The sequence below is a fragment of the Leiobunum rupestre genome, chromosome 11, assembly GCF_980474605.1.
Source record: "Leiobunum rupestre chromosome 11, qqLeiRupe1.1.hap1, whole genome shotgun sequence".
Lineage (NCBI taxonomy): Eukaryota > Metazoa > Arthropoda > Arachnida > Opiliones > Sclerosomatidae > Leiobunum > Leiobunum rupestre.
Window position 1 is genome coordinate 39,469,946 of NC_143394.1, and position 14,712 is coordinate 39,484,657.

Here is a 14,712-nt window from a genome sequence, read left to right on the forward strand (position 1 = left end):
AGGTAGTTAATTTTTCTCTTTGGCTGTGTAAATCAATCCGTAAGATATTATTCTTATAATTTTTCACTTGTTTAGCCATTTAACGGGCAGTCGTGGCCGAGTGGTTGAGGCGACAGACTTGAAATCTGTTGGGATCTTCCCGCGCAAGTTCGAATCCTGCAACTAAGGTAGTTAATTTTTCTCTTTGGCTGTGTAAATCAATCCGTAAGATATTATTCTTATCATTTTTCACAAATTTATCTAGTTATTAGGCATGCGTGGCTGAGTGGTTAAGGCGACAGACTTGAAATCTGTTGGGATCTTCCCGCGCAGGTTCGAATCCTGCAACTAAGGTAGTTAATTTTTCTCTTTGGCTGTGTAAATCAATCCGTAAGATATTATTCTTATAATTTTTCACTTATTTAGCCTTACAACGGGCAGTCGTGGCCGAGTGGTTAAGGCGACCGACTTGAAATCTGTTGGGATCTTCCCGCGCAGGTTCGAATCCTGCGACTGCGGTAGTTAATTTTTCTCTTTGGCCGTGTAAATCAATCCGTAAGATATTATTCTTATCATTTCTCACAAATTATCCATTTAAATGGCAGTCGTCGCCGAGTGGTTAAGGCGACAGAATATAAATATGTTGTAATTTTCCCGCGCAGGTTCGAATTCTGCCGACTGCGGTTGTTAATTTTTCTCTTTGGCTGTGTAAATCAATCCGTAAGATATTATTCTAATCATTTTTCACTTATTTAAGCTTTCAACGGGCAGTCGTGGCCGAGTGGTTAAGGTGACAGACTAGAAATCTGTTGGGATCTTCCCGCGCAGGTTCGAATCCTGCCGACTGCGGTTGCTAATTTTTCTCTTTGCCTGTTTAAATCAATCCGTAAGATATTATTCTTATCATTTTTCACAAATTTATCTAGTTATTAGGCAGTCGTGGCCGAGTGGTTAAGGCGACAGTCTTGAAATCTGATGAGATCTTCCCGCGCAGGTTCGAATCCTGCGACTGCGGTAGTTAATTTTTCTCTTTGCCTGTTTAAATCAATCCGTAAGATATTATTCTTATCATTTTTCACAAATATGTCTAGATATCAGGCAGTCGTGGCCGAGTGGTTAAGGCGGCAGACTTGAAATCTATTGGGATCTTCCCGCGCAGGTTCGAATCCTGCCGACTGCGGTAGTTAATTTTTCTCTTTGCCTGTTTAAATCAATCCGTAAGATATTATTCTTATCATTTCTCACAAATTATCCATTTAAATGGCAGTCGTCGCCGAGTGGTTAAGGCGACAGAATATAAATATGTTGTAATTTTCCCGCGCAGGTTCGAATCCTGCCGACTGCGGTTGTTAATTTTTCTCTTTGGCTGTGTAAATCAATCCGTAAGATATTATTCTAATCATTTTTCACTTATTTAAGCTTTCAACGGGCAGTCGTGGCCGAGTGGTTAAGGTGACAGACTAGAAATCTGTTGGGATCTTCCCGCGCAGGTTCGAATCCTGCCGACTGCGGTTGCTAATTTTTCTCTTTGCCTGTTTAAATCAATCCGTAAGATATTATTCTTATCATTTTTCACAAATTTATCTAGTTATTAGGCAGTCGTGGCCGAGTGGTTAAGGCGACAGACTTGATATCTGTTGGGATCTTCCCGCGCAGGTTCGAATCCTGCCGACTGCGGTTGTTAATTTTTCTCTTTGCCTGTTTAAATCAATCCGTAAGATATTATTCTTATCATTTTTCACAAATATATCTAGTTATCAGGCAGTCGTGGCCGAGTGGTTAAGGCGACAGACTTGATATCTATTGGGATCTTCCCGCGCGGGTTCGAATCCTGCCGACTGCGGTAGTTAATTTTTCTCTTTGCCTGTTTAAATCAATCCGTAAGATATTATTCTTATCATTTCTCACAAATTATCCATTTAAATGGCAGTCGTCGCCTAGTGGTTAAGGCGACAGAATATAAATATGTTGTAATTTTCCCGCGCAGGTTCGAATCCTGCCGACTGCGGTTGTTAATTTTTCTCTTTGGCTGTGTAAATCAATCCGTAAGATATTATTCTAATCATTTTTCACTTATTTAAGATTTCAACGGGCAGTCGTGGCCGAGTGGTTAAGGTGACAGACTAGAAATTTGTTGGGATCTTCCCGCGCAGGTTCGAATCCTGCCGACTGCGGTTGTTAATTTTTCTCTTTGCCTGTTTAAATCAATCCGTAAGATATTATTCTTATCATTTTTCACTTATTTAGCCATTCAACGGGCAGTCGTGGCCGAGTGGTTAAGGCGACAGATTAGAAATCTGTTGGGATCTTCCCGCGCAGGTTCGAATCCTGCCGACTGCGGTTGTTAATTTTTCTCTTTGCCTGTTAAAATCAATCCGTAAGAAATTATTCTTATCATTTTTCACAAATATATCTAGTTATCAGGCAGTCGTGGCCGAGTGGTTAAGGCGACAGACTTGAAATCTATTGGGATCTTCCCGCGCATGTTCGAATCCTGCCGACTGCGGTAGTTAATTTTTCTCTTTGCCTGTTTAAATCAATCCGTAAGATATTATTCTTATCATTTCTCACAAATTATCCATTTAAATGGCAGTCGTCGCCGAGTGGTTAAGGCGACAGAATATAAATAAGTTGTAATTTTCCCGCGCAGGTTCGAATTCTGCCGACTGCGGTTGTTAATTTTTCTCTTTGGCTGTGTAAATCAATCCGTAAGATATTATTCTAATCATTTTTCACTTATTTAAGCTTTCAACGGGCAGTCGTGGCCGAGTGGTTAAGGTGACAGACTAGAAATCTGTTGGGATCTTCCCGCGCAGGTTGAATCCTGCCGACTGCGGTTGCTAATTTTTCTCTTTGGCTGTGTAAATCAATCCGTAAGATATTATTCTTATCATTTTTCACAAACTTATCTAGTTATCAGGCAGTCGTGGCCGAGTGGTTAAGGCGACAGACTAGAAATCTGTTGGGATCTTCCCGCGCAGGTTCGAATCCTGCCGACTGCGGTTGTTAATTTTTCTCTTTGCCTGTTTAAATCAATCCGTAAGATATTATTCTTATCATTTTTCACAAATATGTCTAGTTATCAGGCAGTCGTGGCCGAGTGGTTAAGGCAGCAGACTTGAAATCTATTGGGATCTTCCCGCGCAGGTTCGAATCCTGCCGACTGCGGTAGTTAATTTTTCTCTTTGCCTGTTTAAATCAATCCGTAAGATATTATTCTTATCATTTCTCACAAATTATCCATTTATATGGCAGTCGTCGCCGAGTGGTTAAGGCGACAGAATATAAATATGTTGTAATTTTCCCGCGCAGGTTCGAATCCTGCCGACTGCGGTTGTTAATTTTTCTCTTTGGCTGTGTAAATCAATCCGTAAGATATTATTCTAATCATTTTTCACTTATTTAAGCTTTCAACGGGCAGTCGTGGCCGAGTGGTTAAGGTGACAGACTAGAAATCTGTTGGGATCTTCCCGCGCAGGTTCGAATCCTGCCGACTGCGGTTGCTAATTTTTCTCTTTGCCTGTTTAAATCAATCCGTAAGATATTATTCTTATCATTTTTCACAAATTTATCTAGTTATTAGGCAGTGTTGGCCGAGTGGTTAAGGCGACAGACTTGAAATCTGTTGGGATCTTCCCGCGCAAGTTCGAATCCTGCCGACTGCGGTTGTTAATTTTTCTCTTTGCCAGTTTAAATCAATCCGTAAGATATTATTCTTATCATTTTTCACAAATGTATGTAGTTATTAGGCATGCGTGGCCGAGTGGTTAAGGTGACAGACTGGAAATCTGTTGGGATTTTCCCGCGCAGGTTCGAATCCTGCCGACTGCGGTTTTAATTTTTCTCTTTGCCTGTTTAAATCAATCCGTAAGATATTATTCTTATCATTTTTCACAAATTTATCTAGTTATTAGGCAGTCGTGGCCGAGTGGTTAAGGCGACTGATTAGAAACCTGTTGAGGTCTTCCCGCGCAGGTTCGAATCCTGCGACGGCGGTAGTTTACTTTTCTCTTTGGCTGTGTAAATCAATCCGTAAGATATTATTCTTATAATTTTTCACGTATTTAACCTTTCAACGGGCAGTCGTGGCCGAGTGGTTAAGGCGGCAGACTAGAAAACTGTTGGGATCTTCCCGCGCAGGTTCGAATCCTGCCGACTGCGGTAGTTAATTTTTCTCTTTGCCTGTTTAAATCAATCCGTAAGATATTATTCTTATAATTTTTCACAAATTTATCTAGTTATTAGGCAGTCGTGGCCGAGTGGTTAAGGCGACTGACTAGAAACCTGTTGAGATCTTCCCGCGCAGGTTCGAATCCTGCGACGGCGGTAGTTAACTTTTCTCTTTGGCTGTGTAAATCAATCCGTAAGATATTATTCTTATAATTTTTCACTTATTTAGCCATTTAACGGGCAGTCGTGGCCGAGTGGTTAAGGCGACAGACAGGGGAGTCGCGTTTGGTTTTTTGGAGAGTGCGGTTCGTTTTTCTTTGCTCTCCTCGCCTGCTCGCTAAGCCTTAGTTTCGGTTCTTTTTCTAACATTTTGTTTGCTTAATTTAAAATTTACTAATTCGCGCAGTTTATTTTTCGTTTTTCGTGCCCTCCTGGGTTTCTTCTGAATTCCAGGATGGATGTTTTAAAACGTTCCATTTTTGTGGAATGCGTCGTGAAAGAAGTTTCTAAGCAAGAAATTTTGACGGCATGTATTTTGGATTACGGGCCTAATACGGTCTCGTCGGTTGTTGCTACGGAGGGTGGCTATTACGTCACCTTCTTACGCGAGGAAGAAGCGGAATTGTGTCTTGATGCTGGGATCGAAGTAGGAGAGACGCGTTTTGCTGTGTCTGGGATAGCGAGGAAAACAGTTATTGTCCATATCTATGGTTTACCTGAGTTTGTGAGTGACGGAGCGGTGAAGGAGAAATTGGAAAGCTTACAATGTGAGTTGCGTGGCGAAATTGTCTGGACTAAAAATGACGCCGGAATTTATTTTGGAATTCGTTCGGTCAAGGTTCGCCTTGCCGAATGTGTCAGTTCGTTACCGTACGGTCTAAAGATCAAAGACGTTTTAGGTCGGGAGACTTTTTATCAGGTTCGTCACTCCTCTCAGAGTAAAGTTTGTAATGGGTGTCTCTCTTCGAGCCACCTGTATAAAGACTGTCCCTCTTTTATCTGTTTTCGTTGTAAGAAGCAAGGTCATGTGGCGCGGTCCTGTCCAACTCGCGCTGAAGTTGTTGAATCCAAGGATCCGGTTGCTGATAGGATGGTCGAAGAACAGGATGCGGGCCTGATTACTGATCAGGTTCTTTTAGCCAAAGAGTCCTCTCAAGGCATGGTTGCCCAGGGGGGCGACAATGTTGATCGGCCGAAATTTCCCAAGCACGTTACGAAGGACGTTGGTAAGAGAATTTTGACTTCGACGAGTGGCTCGGAGGGTGATAAACGCCAGCCTCCTCCTAAGAAGACGAACGTCTACTCTACGGAATCGCATGCCATCGCACCTGCCAAGTTGCCTTCTACGTCCCTGCCAACCGTTGTCACGCCTGTCCCCGGTTCCTTTAATGCCGTTAAAAATCGTCTCTCTTAACGTTAATGGTCTTCGGAATGTTAATAAGATGTCGGAAGTGCTTATTTTTATGGACGCGTATGATGTGGTTTTTTTACAAGAGACACACTGGACGAATGAACATGTGAGTACTTTTCGGAAAATTTTTCGCGGCCGCGTTTTTTGGGATAATGACCCTACTACTACTTTTTGCGGCGTAGCGACCTGCTTTCGGGCTGGGCTGGATATTGTTCCTTCGCGAGTTTTTCGAAGCGACTGCGGCCGATTTCTTTCCGTCTCCGCGGTTGTTGACGATGTTCCTATGGATTTCGCGAATATTTACGCTCCGAATGACGCGCCGTCGCGTTCTCTTTTTATGTCTTCGGCGAAGTTGTGGTGTTCGCTTTTACCTCGTCCGATTATAGCGGGGGATTTTAATGATATTTTAAACTCATCTCTTGATCGTCGCCCCGTTTCTAATCTTCGTTCCGTTGTTCCGCCTACGAGTTTTAAGCTTTGGCTTACCAGTCTTGATCTTTATGATCCCTGGAGGGCTTCTCACGCCGATCATTTTGATTATACTCGTTCCGGTTTCGTATTCGGGAACTTTGTCATGTCGCGGATTGACTATTTATTTATTCGCCCAACGGATGCGCATAATTGTTCGCGGAATCTAATCTTGAATGTTCCTTTTTCTGCCCACAAGGCCGTGTCTTTCGTCTTTGATCCCAGTGGCGTCCAGCGTGGCCCTGGGGTCTGGGCGTTTAACTCTACGTTACTTCAAGAGGAGCGCTTCCGTACGGGCATCCAGCGTATTGTTGATCGGAGTCGCGACACCGTCGAGTACCGTGTAGATATTTTTCAATGGTACGAAAATCTTAAAGTTTGTATTAAGGATTACGCCATGTTCTACGGCAAAGCTCGCGCTCAGAAGTTGAGAAGTTCTCGCGCTGCTTTATTGGTTCGGATTTCTCACCTCGAGTCTCGCTACGCGTCCGATCTTACTTGTTTGCCGGAGTTGCTGGACGCTAAGCAGGCATTGGCGGATTTCGATTCTGAGGTGCTTCGTGGCCAGGTCGTACGCGCTAAGACGGATTTTAAAGAATTGGGTGAGCGGCCCACGCGCTATTTTCTGCGCCTGGAGACTCATCGTCAGAGTATCAAATCGATTGGTCGTTTAGTGTCTCCATCAGGAGAGGTCTTTCGCGACGGGCGTCTCATCCGTCAGCAAATTTTTGATTTCTATAATGCCCTTTATACTCAGGAGCCTATTTGCGAGGCCCAGAGTCGGAGTTTTAGCAATCGGGTCCGGGACCGGGTATCGAAAGCTGATCGTGACGCAGTTGAGTTGCCTGTCACCTGGGAGGAACTCGAGCGGTCCTTGGGGTCTATGAAGCCCAATAAGAGTCCGGGACTTGATGGTTTGACGGTGGAGTTTTGGCGGTTTTTTCTTCCGCTTATTAAGGATGACTTTCTTCGCTTAGCCCATATCGCCCGTGATCAGGGCCGAATTCCGCGCAGCATGAAAATAGGTCTTATTATCCTTTTGCCCAAGACTGGTGATTTAACTCTTTTAAAGAACTGGAGGCCTATAACGTTACTCAATACTGATTATAAAATTTTATCCAAAGTTTTTGCTCTCCGAGTAGCGTCGCTTTTGCCGAACATTACGTCAGCTACTCAAACGGGTGCGGTTCGTGGTCGGGACATTTCTACCTCCACGAGACTGTTGTCAGATGTCGCCGAGAACCTCCGCCTTCGTGAAGAGGGTGGCATTATGGTCCAGCTGGACCTTATGAAGGCTTTCGACCGGGTGGCATGGCCATATTTATTTGAGCTCTTAGCGGCCATGGGGTTTGGCCCGTTTTTCTGCAAGTGGATTCAAGCTTTTGTCGCGGGTTCCAGGGCCTGTGTCAAAGTCAATGGTCATTTGACTGATGTCTTTTCGTTAGGGCGGTCGGTTCGCCAAGGGTGCCCGCTTAGCCCTCTGCTATATGTTTTAGCCTCGGAACCTCTGTTTTCCGCGGTCACGTCGCACGAATCCATCCCGCCGGTACGGTTATCCGCGCATTCGGTTTTGCCGACTCTTTTTCAACATATGGATGACACCACGGTTGTAACCTCAACAGCGGCCGCGATTCCCGCGATCTGCGACGTTTTTGCGGATTTCGGTCAAGCCTCCGGAGCGAAATTGAACCCGTCAAAGTGCCACGCGAAATGGCTTGGTCTATATCACGGTCGGGACCCTATCGAGATCAGCGGCGTAACGCTTTCTAGTTCACCTTTGAAAATTCTCGGTATTTGGATAGACTACGATTCTGTGCATTCGGCTCGCCTTCAATGGGAGGAGCGCTATGGCAAGTTCTCTCGGGTCTTACGGTCTTGGAAAGGTCGTACTCTCTCGGTCGTTGGCAAAGTTTTGGTTGTCAATGTGCTCGCTGCATCTATGCTCTGGCATATTTTAAAAACAGTCGATATTTCGCCTTTTTGGCTTCGTCAATTTCGGGAAGCCATTTTGAACTTTATTTGGGGCAATGGCCCTCATCTGGTCGCCTATGAGAGTCTTGTTCGGCCAACGCTGATCGGAGGGTTCGGGCTAGTAGACATTTGTACCAAAGTTAAGGCGTTTCGCGTTCGTGAAGCTCTTACGTTGTTTGCAGAGACTACTCCGGTTTTCGCTCGGGATCTTTCGTCGCAGATTCTTAATCTTTATGGCGGCGCCTTGAAATTGGGCCTACACGTTTTCCGGTTATCTATCACTGCTCGTTGCGCCGCCGGTCTTCCGTCTCGGTATGTTTCCATGCTGCTTGCTTGGAAGGATTTTCAGCACATTCATGGCTGGACCTTTCCCGCTCTCTCGAATTTTTTGGATGAACCGCTTTTTTTAAATCCGCGTCTGTCGTTGCCACATTTCGGTCGTCTCGAGCGTGGGTTTTTTTCGCAAGCGGGTTTTCGGACAGTACGCGATCTGTGTTACGAGTACGTCCCCGGGTTCTTGCCGCCACAGGCGTGTTTCGACGCTACAGCCGATTCATCGCTCGTTTTGCCTCGGTCTCGGGTCTTGCTACTCTACCAAGAACTTATTGATGCAGTTCCTCTGATTTGGTCCATGAGCATTCAACAAGGGGGGCGTCAATTGCGTCGCCCTCCGGTCGCGCACGAGGTCGGTTTATCGGTTATTGACGTGTCGGGCGAAAAGGTGTCTCTCGCTATCGCAGTGAGGCCCATTTACGCTGCGTTCGCGGAATCATTGTCTATCGAGTCGAGTGGAGAAGAACGCTGGCGTCGCTTTTTCGGTGGCCCTCTTCAACGGATTCGCTGGAAATTCGTGCGATCCAATTTTTTGGGTCCTTCGCTCTCTGCCATAAATTTACGCCTCATTCATCATGGTTTCTCGGTGAAGTCGCGTTTGGTGCACGCTCTAGTGGTACAGGATGATACGTGCATATATTGTCGGATAGACTCAGAGACGGTAGAACATCTCTTCGTAACGTGCCCCGTGGTTTCTCAATTATGGACTTGGCTATTCTGTGATATTTTGGAACTTAATCGTGATTTATATGGCGTTTCTTCGTATACGCGAAATTCTTTCCTTATTTTTGGTTTAATTCATAAAGACTTGCATAACTCTAAAATGTTTTGGACAGTGGTCCAGTTCCTTTGTGCTGTAATGAAAAGAGAAATTTGGTTATACCGGTGTTATTGTTCTTTTAATGATATTCAATTTAATCACTTTTTGTGTCAAAAGAAATTCCATGCAGTTTTAAAACTAGAATGTCGTTATAAGCAACAGAAATTACATTTAGATTTACCGTCAGATTTAATTTTATACAACATGTTAAACAAAATATTTGAATAGAATGCTTGTTGATTGCTTGTCCTCAATTCTATTTTGTGTTTTATAACCTCCAATCTTTATGATTGTATTGTAATTTTAATACTGTGAATAAAGGGTTTTAAAAAAATTAAAAAAAAAAAGGCGACAGACTAGAAATCTCTTGGGATCTTCCCGCGCAGGTTCGAATCCTGCCGAATGCGGTTGTTAATTTTTCTCTTTGCCTGTTTAAATCAATCCGTAAGATATTATTCTTATAATTTTTCACAAATTTATCTAGTTATTAGGCAGTCGTGGCCGAGTGGTTAAGGCGACTGACTAGAAACCTGTTGAGATCTTCCCGCGCAGGTTCGAATCCTGCGACGGCGGTAGTTAACTTTTCTCTTTGGCTGTGTAAATCAATCCGTAAGATATTATTCTTATAATTTTTCACTTATTTAGCCATTTAACGGGCAGTCGTGGCCGAGTGGTTAAGGCGACAGCCTAGAAATCTCTTGGGATCTTCCCGCGCAGGTTCGAATCCTGCCGACTGCGGTTGTTAATTTTTCTCTTTGCCTGTTTAAATCAATCCGTAAGATATTATTCTTATCATTTTTCACAAATTTATCTAGTTATTAGGCAGTCGTGGCCGAGTGGTTAAGGCGACTGACTAGAAACCTGTGGAGGTCTTCCCGCGCAGGTTCGAATCCTGCGACGGCGGTAGTTAACTTTTCTCTTTGGCTGTGTAAATCAATCCGTAAGATATTATTCTTATAATTTTTCACTTATTTAGCCATTTAACGGGCAGTCGTGGCCGAGTGGTTAAGGCGACAGACTAGAAATCTCTTGGGATCTTCCCGCGCAGGTTCGAATCCTGCCGACTGCGGTTGTTAATTTTTTTCTTTGCCTGTTTAAATCAATCCGTAAGATATTATTCTTATCATTTTTCACAAATTTATCTAGTTATCAGGCAGTCGTGGCCGAGTGGTTAAGGCGACAGACTAGAAATCTGTTGGGATCTTCCCGCGCAGGTTCGAATCCTGCCGACTGCGGTTGTTAATTTTTCTCTTTGCCTGTTTAAATCAATCCGTAAGATATTATTCTTATCATTTTTCACAAATTTATCTAGATATTAGGCAGTGTTGGCCGAGTGGTTAAGGCGACAGACTTGAAATCCGTTGGAATCTTCCCGCGCAGGTTCGAATCCTGCCGACTGCGGTAGTTAGTTTTTCTCTTTGGCTGTGTAAATCAATCCGTAAGATATTATTCTTATAATTTTTCACTTATTTAGCCTTACAACAGGCAGTCGTGGCCGTGTGGTTAGGACGACCGACTTGAAATCTGTTGGGATCTTCCCGCGCAGGTTCGAATCCTGCAACTAAGGTAGTTAATTTTTCTCTTTGGCTGTGTAAATCAATCCGTAAGATATTATTCTTATAATTTTTCACTTATTTAGCCATTTAACGGGCAGTCGTGGCCGAGTGGTTAAGGCGACAGACTTGAAATCTGTTGGGATCTTCCCGCGCAGGTTCGAATCCTGCCGACTGCGGTAGTCAATTTTTCACTTTGGCTGTGTAAATCAATCCGTAAGATATTATTCTTATAATTTTTCACGTATTTAACCTTTCAACGGGCAGTCGTGGCCGAGTGGTTAAGGCGACAGACTAGAAATCTGTTGGGATCTTCCCGCGCAGGTTCGAATCCTGCCGACTGCGGTTGTTAATTTTTCTCTTTGCCTGTTTAAATCAATCCGTAAGATATTATTCTTATCATTTTTCACAAATTTATGTAGTTATTAGGCATGCGTGGCCGAGTGGTTAAGGTGACAGACTGGAAATCTGTTGGGATCTTCCCGCGCAGGTTCGAATCCTGCCGACTGCGGTTGTTAATTTTTCTCTTTGCCTGTTTAAATCAATCCGTAAGATATTATTCTTATCATTTTTCACAAGTTTATCTAGTTATTAGGCAGTGTTGGCCGAGTGGTTAAGGCGACAGACTTAAAATCTGTTGGGATCTTCCCGCGCAGGTTCGAATCCTGCCGACTGCGGTTGTTAATTTTTCTCTTTGCCTGTTTAAATCAATCCGTAAGATATTATTCTTATCATTTTTCACAAATTTATCTAGTTATTAGGCAGTCGTGGCCGAGTGGTTAAGGCGACTGACTTGAAACCTGTTGGGATCTTCCCGCGCAGGTTCGAATCCTGCCGACTGCGGTAGTTAATTTTTCTCTTTGGCTGTGTAAATCAATCCGTAAGATATTATTCTTATAATTTTTCACGTATTTAACCTTTCAACGAGCAGTCGTGGCCGAGTGGTTAAGGCGACAGACTAGAAATCTGTTGGGATCTTCCCGCGCAGGTTCGAATCCTGCCGACTGCGGTTGTTAATTTTTCTCTTTGCCTGTTTAAATCAATCCGTAAGATATTATTCTTATCATTTTTCACAAATTTATCTAGTTATTAGGCAGTCGTGGCCGAGTGGTTAAGGCGACGGACTTGAAACCTGTTGGGATCTTCCCGCGCAGGTTCGAATCCTGCCGACTGCTTTTGTTAATTTTTCACTTTGCCTGTTTAAATCAATCCGTAAGATATTATTATTATCATTTTTCACAAATTTATGTAGTTATTAGGCATGCGTGGCCGAGTGGTTAAGGTGACAGACTGGAAATCTGTTGGGATTTTCCCGCGCACGTTCGAATCCTGCCGACTGCGGTTGTTAATTTTTCTCTTTGCCTGTTTAAATCAATCCGTAAGATATTATTCTTATCATTTTTCACAAATTTATCTAGTTATAAGGCAGTCGTGGCCGAGTGGTTAAGGCGACTGACTTGAAACCTGTTGGGATCTTCCCGCGCAGGTTCAAATCCTGCGACGGCGGTAGTTAACTTTTCTCTTTGGCTGTGTAAATCAATCCGTAAGATATTATTCTTATAATTTTTCACTTATTTAGCCATTAAACGGGCAGTCGTGGCCGAGTGGTTAAGGCGACAGACTAGAAATCTCTTGGGATCTTCCCGCGCAGGTTCGAATCCTGCCGACTGCGGTTGTTAATTTTTCTCTTTGCCTGTTTAAATCAATCCGTAAGATATTATTCTTATCATTTTTCACAAATTTATCTAGTTATTAGGCAGTCGTGGCCGAGTGGTTAAGGCGACTGACTTGAAACCTGTTGGGATCTTCCCGCGCAGGTTCGAATCCTGCCGACTGCGGTAGTTAATTTTTCTCTTTGGCTGTGTAAATCAATCCGTAAGATATTATTCTTATAATTTTTCACGTATTTCACCTTTCAACGAGCAGTCGTGGCCGAGTGGTTAAGGCGACAGACTAGAAATCTGTTGGGATCTTCCCGCGCAGGTTCGAATCCTGCCGACTGCGGTTGTTAATTTTTCTCTTTGCCTGTTTAAATCAATCCGTAAGATATTATTCTTATCATTTTTCACAAATTTATCTAGTTATTAGGCAGTCGTGGCCGAGTGGTTAAGGCGACTGACTTGAAACCTGTTGGGATCTTCCCGCGCAGGTTCGAATCCTGCCGACTGCTTTTGTTAATTTTTCTCTTTGCCTGTTTAAATCAATCCGTAAGATATTATTATTATCATTTTTCACAAATTTATGTAGTTATTAGGCATGCGTGGCCGAGTGGTTAAGGTGACAGACTGGAAATCTGTTGGGATTTTCCCGCGCACGTTCGAATCCTGCCGACTGCGGTTGTTAATTTTTCTTTTTGCCTGTTTAAATCAATCCGTAAGATATTATTCTTATCATTTTTCACAAATTTATCTAGTTATTAGGCAGTCGTGGCCGAGTGGTTAAGGCGACTGACTTGAAACCTGTTGGGATCTTCCCGCGCAGGTTCAAATCCTGCGACGGCGGTAGTTAACTTTTCTCTTTGGCTGTGTAAATCAATCCGTAAGATATTATTCTTATAATTTTTCACTTATTTAGCCATTTAACGGGCAGTCGTGGCCGAGTGGTTAAGGCGACAGACTAGAAATCTCTTGGGATCTTCCCGCGCAGGTTCGAATCCTGCCGACTGCGGTTGTTAATTTTTCTCTTTGCCTGTTTAAATCAATCCGTAAGATATTATTCTTATCATTTTTCACAAATTTATCTAGTTATTAGGCAGTCGTGGCCGAGTGGTTAAGGCGACTGACTTGAAACCTGTTGGGATCTTCCCGCGCAGGTTCGAATCCTGCCGACTGCGGTAGTTAATTTTTCTCTTTGGCTGTGTAAATCAATCCGTAAGATATTATTCTTATAATTTTTCACGTATTTAACCTTTCAACGAGCAGTCGTGGCCGAGTGGTTAAGGCGACAGACTAGAAATCTGTTGGGATCTTCCCGCGCAGGTTCGAATCCTGCCGACTGCGGTTGTTAATTTTTCTCTTTGCCTGTTTAAATCAATCCGTAAGATATTATTCTTATCATTTTTCACAAATTTATCTAGTTATTAGGCAGTCGTGGCCGAGTGGTTAAGGCGACTGACTTGAAACCTGTTGGGATCTTCCCGCGCAGGTTCGAATCCTGCCGACTGCTTTTGTTAATTTTTCTCTTTGCCTGTTTAAATCAATCCGTAAGATATTATTATTATCATTTTTCACAAATTTATGTAGTTATTAGGCATGCGTGGCCGAGTGGTTAAGGTGACAGACTGGAAATCTGTTGGGATTTTCCCGCGCACGTTCGAATCCTGCCGACTGCGGTTGTTAATTTTTCTTTTTGCCTGTTTAAATCAATCCGTAAGATATTATTCTTATCATTTTTCACAAATTTATCTAGTTATTAGGCAGTCGTGGCCGAGTGGTTAAGGCGACTGACTTGAAACCTGTTGGGATCTTCCCGCGCAGGTTCAAATCCTGCGACGGCGGTAGTTAACTTTTCTCTTTGGCTGTGTAAATCAATCCGTAAGATATTATTCTTATAATTTTTCACTTATTTAGCCATTTAACGGGCAGTCGTGGCCGAGTGGTTAAGGCGACAGACTAGAAATCTCTTGGGATCTTCCCGCGCAGGTTCGAATCCTGCCGACTGCGGTTGTTAATTTTTCTCTTTGCCTGTTTAAATCAATCCGTAAGATATTATTCTTATCATTTTTCACAAATTTATCTAGTTATTAGGCAGTCGTGGCCGAGTGGTTAAGGCGACTGACTTGAAACCTGTTGGGATCTTCCCGCGCAGGTTCGAATCCTGCGACTGCGGTAGTTAACTTTTCTCTTTGGCTGTGTAAATCAATCCGTAAGATATTATTCTTATCATTTTTCACAAACTTATCTAGTTATCAGGCAGTCGTGGCCGAGTGGTTAAGGCGACAGACTAGAAATCTGTTGGGATCTTCCCGCGCAGGTTCGAATCCTGCCGACTGCGGTAGTTAATTTTTC

At 43.4% G+C, this 14,712-nt stretch overlaps 34 non-coding genes across 34 annotated transcripts; all 34 read left to right on the forward strand.

Moving 5' to 3' along the window:
• Positions 1-746: 746 nt before the first annotated feature.
• Positions 747-828, forward strand: TRNAS-AGA (transfer RNA serine (anticodon AGA)). Its single transcript has one exon. It is a non-coding gene; the product is annotated as a tRNA-Ser (tRNA).
• Positions 829-1,077: 249 nt separating this feature from the next.
• Positions 1,078-1,159, forward strand: TRNAS-UGA (transfer RNA serine (anticodon UGA)). The gene has a single exon. It is a non-coding gene; the product is annotated as a tRNA-Ser (tRNA).
• Positions 1,160-1,408: 249 nt separating this feature from the next.
• On the forward strand, positions 1,409-1,490 carry TRNAS-AGA (transfer RNA serine (anticodon AGA)). Its single transcript has one exon. It is a non-coding gene; the product is annotated as a tRNA-Ser (tRNA).
• An 84-nt stretch (positions 1,491-1,574) lies between these two features.
• Positions 1,575-1,656, forward strand: TRNAS-UGA (transfer RNA serine (anticodon UGA)). Its single transcript has one exon. It is a non-coding gene; the product is annotated as a tRNA-Ser (tRNA).
• A 415-nt stretch (positions 1,657-2,071) lies between these two features.
• TRNAS-AGA (transfer RNA serine (anticodon AGA)) lies at positions 2,072-2,153 on the forward strand. The gene has a single exon. It is a non-coding gene; the product is annotated as a tRNA-Ser (tRNA).
• Positions 2,154-2,237: 84 nt separating this feature from the next.
• TRNAS-AGA (transfer RNA serine (anticodon AGA)) lies at positions 2,238-2,319 on the forward strand. Its single transcript has one exon. It is a non-coding gene; the product is annotated as a tRNA-Ser (tRNA).
• An 84-nt stretch (positions 2,320-2,403) lies between these two features.
• TRNAS-UGA (transfer RNA serine (anticodon UGA)) lies at positions 2,404-2,485 on the forward strand. The gene has a single exon. It is a non-coding gene; the product is annotated as a tRNA-Ser (tRNA).
• A 414-nt stretch (positions 2,486-2,899) lies between these two features.
• TRNAS-AGA (transfer RNA serine (anticodon AGA)) lies at positions 2,900-2,981 on the forward strand. Its single transcript has one exon. It is a non-coding gene; the product is annotated as a tRNA-Ser (tRNA).
• An 84-nt stretch (positions 2,982-3,065) lies between these two features.
• On the forward strand, positions 3,066-3,147 carry TRNAS-UGA (transfer RNA serine (anticodon UGA)). Its single transcript has one exon. It is a non-coding gene; the product is annotated as a tRNA-Ser (tRNA).
• A 249-nt stretch (positions 3,148-3,396) lies between these two features.
• On the forward strand, positions 3,397-3,478 carry TRNAS-AGA (transfer RNA serine (anticodon AGA)). Its single transcript has one exon. It is a non-coding gene; the product is annotated as a tRNA-Ser (tRNA).
• Positions 3,479-3,728: 250 nt separating this feature from the next.
• Positions 3,729-3,810, forward strand: TRNAS-GGA (transfer RNA serine (anticodon GGA)). Its single transcript has one exon. It is a non-coding gene; the product is annotated as a tRNA-Ser (tRNA).
• A 248-nt stretch (positions 3,811-4,058) lies between these two features.
• Positions 4,059-4,140, forward strand: TRNAS-AGA (transfer RNA serine (anticodon AGA)). The gene has a single exon. It is a non-coding gene; the product is annotated as a tRNA-Ser (tRNA).
• A 5,999-nt stretch (positions 4,141-10,139) lies between these two features.
• TRNAS-AGA (transfer RNA serine (anticodon AGA)) lies at positions 10,140-10,221 on the forward strand. Its single transcript has one exon. It is a non-coding gene; the product is annotated as a tRNA-Ser (tRNA).
• Positions 10,222-10,305: 84 nt separating this feature from the next.
• On the forward strand, positions 10,306-10,387 carry TRNAS-AGA (transfer RNA serine (anticodon AGA)). The gene has a single exon. It is a non-coding gene; the product is annotated as a tRNA-Ser (tRNA).
• A 415-nt stretch (positions 10,388-10,802) lies between these two features.
• On the forward strand, positions 10,803-10,884 carry TRNAS-UGA (transfer RNA serine (anticodon UGA)). Its single transcript has one exon. It is a non-coding gene; the product is annotated as a tRNA-Ser (tRNA).
• Positions 10,885-10,968: 84 nt separating this feature from the next.
• Positions 10,969-11,050, forward strand: TRNAS-AGA (transfer RNA serine (anticodon AGA)). Its single transcript has one exon. It is a non-coding gene; the product is annotated as a tRNA-Ser (tRNA).
• Positions 11,051-11,134: 84 nt separating this feature from the next.
• Positions 11,135-11,216, forward strand: TRNAS-GGA (transfer RNA serine (anticodon GGA)). Its single transcript has one exon. It is a non-coding gene; the product is annotated as a tRNA-Ser (tRNA).
• An 84-nt stretch (positions 11,217-11,300) lies between these two features.
• TRNAL-UAA (transfer RNA leucine (anticodon UAA)) lies at positions 11,301-11,382 on the forward strand. The gene has a single exon. It is a non-coding gene; the product is annotated as a tRNA-Leu (tRNA).
• Positions 11,383-11,466: 84 nt separating this feature from the next.
• On the forward strand, positions 11,467-11,548 carry TRNAS-UGA (transfer RNA serine (anticodon UGA)). Its single transcript has one exon. It is a non-coding gene; the product is annotated as a tRNA-Ser (tRNA).
• Positions 11,549-11,632: 84 nt separating this feature from the next.
• TRNAS-AGA (transfer RNA serine (anticodon AGA)) lies at positions 11,633-11,714 on the forward strand. The gene has a single exon. It is a non-coding gene; the product is annotated as a tRNA-Ser (tRNA).
• An 84-nt stretch (positions 11,715-11,798) lies between these two features.
• On the forward strand, positions 11,799-11,880 carry TRNAS-UGA (transfer RNA serine (anticodon UGA)). The gene has a single exon. It is a non-coding gene; the product is annotated as a tRNA-Ser (tRNA).
• An 84-nt stretch (positions 11,881-11,964) lies between these two features.
• Positions 11,965-12,046, forward strand: TRNAS-GGA (transfer RNA serine (anticodon GGA)). Its single transcript has one exon. It is a non-coding gene; the product is annotated as a tRNA-Ser (tRNA).
• Positions 12,047-12,295: 249 nt separating this feature from the next.
• TRNAS-AGA (transfer RNA serine (anticodon AGA)) lies at positions 12,296-12,377 on the forward strand. Its single transcript has one exon. It is a non-coding gene; the product is annotated as a tRNA-Ser (tRNA).
• Positions 12,378-12,461: 84 nt separating this feature from the next.
• TRNAS-UGA (transfer RNA serine (anticodon UGA)) lies at positions 12,462-12,543 on the forward strand. The gene has a single exon. It is a non-coding gene; the product is annotated as a tRNA-Ser (tRNA).
• An 84-nt stretch (positions 12,544-12,627) lies between these two features.
• On the forward strand, positions 12,628-12,709 carry TRNAS-AGA (transfer RNA serine (anticodon AGA)). Its single transcript has one exon. It is a non-coding gene; the product is annotated as a tRNA-Ser (tRNA).
• An 84-nt stretch (positions 12,710-12,793) lies between these two features.
• On the forward strand, positions 12,794-12,875 carry TRNAS-UGA (transfer RNA serine (anticodon UGA)). Its single transcript has one exon. It is a non-coding gene; the product is annotated as a tRNA-Ser (tRNA).
• An 84-nt stretch (positions 12,876-12,959) lies between these two features.
• On the forward strand, positions 12,960-13,041 carry TRNAS-GGA (transfer RNA serine (anticodon GGA)). The gene has a single exon. It is a non-coding gene; the product is annotated as a tRNA-Ser (tRNA).
• A 249-nt stretch (positions 13,042-13,290) lies between these two features.
• Positions 13,291-13,372, forward strand: TRNAS-AGA (transfer RNA serine (anticodon AGA)). Its single transcript has one exon. It is a non-coding gene; the product is annotated as a tRNA-Ser (tRNA).
• Positions 13,373-13,456: 84 nt separating this feature from the next.
• Positions 13,457-13,538, forward strand: TRNAS-UGA (transfer RNA serine (anticodon UGA)). Its single transcript has one exon. It is a non-coding gene; the product is annotated as a tRNA-Ser (tRNA).
• An 84-nt stretch (positions 13,539-13,622) lies between these two features.
• On the forward strand, positions 13,623-13,704 carry TRNAS-AGA (transfer RNA serine (anticodon AGA)). Its single transcript has one exon. It is a non-coding gene; the product is annotated as a tRNA-Ser (tRNA).
• An 84-nt stretch (positions 13,705-13,788) lies between these two features.
• Positions 13,789-13,870, forward strand: TRNAS-UGA (transfer RNA serine (anticodon UGA)). The gene has a single exon. It is a non-coding gene; the product is annotated as a tRNA-Ser (tRNA).
• An 84-nt stretch (positions 13,871-13,954) lies between these two features.
• Positions 13,955-14,036, forward strand: TRNAS-GGA (transfer RNA serine (anticodon GGA)). The gene has a single exon. It is a non-coding gene; the product is annotated as a tRNA-Ser (tRNA).
• Positions 14,037-14,285: 249 nt separating this feature from the next.
• Positions 14,286-14,367, forward strand: TRNAS-AGA (transfer RNA serine (anticodon AGA)). The gene has a single exon. It is a non-coding gene; the product is annotated as a tRNA-Ser (tRNA).
• Positions 14,368-14,616: 249 nt separating this feature from the next.
• Positions 14,617-14,698, forward strand: TRNAS-AGA (transfer RNA serine (anticodon AGA)). The gene has a single exon. It is a non-coding gene; the product is annotated as a tRNA-Ser (tRNA).
• The last annotated feature ends 14 nt before the right edge of the window (positions 14,699-14,712 follow it).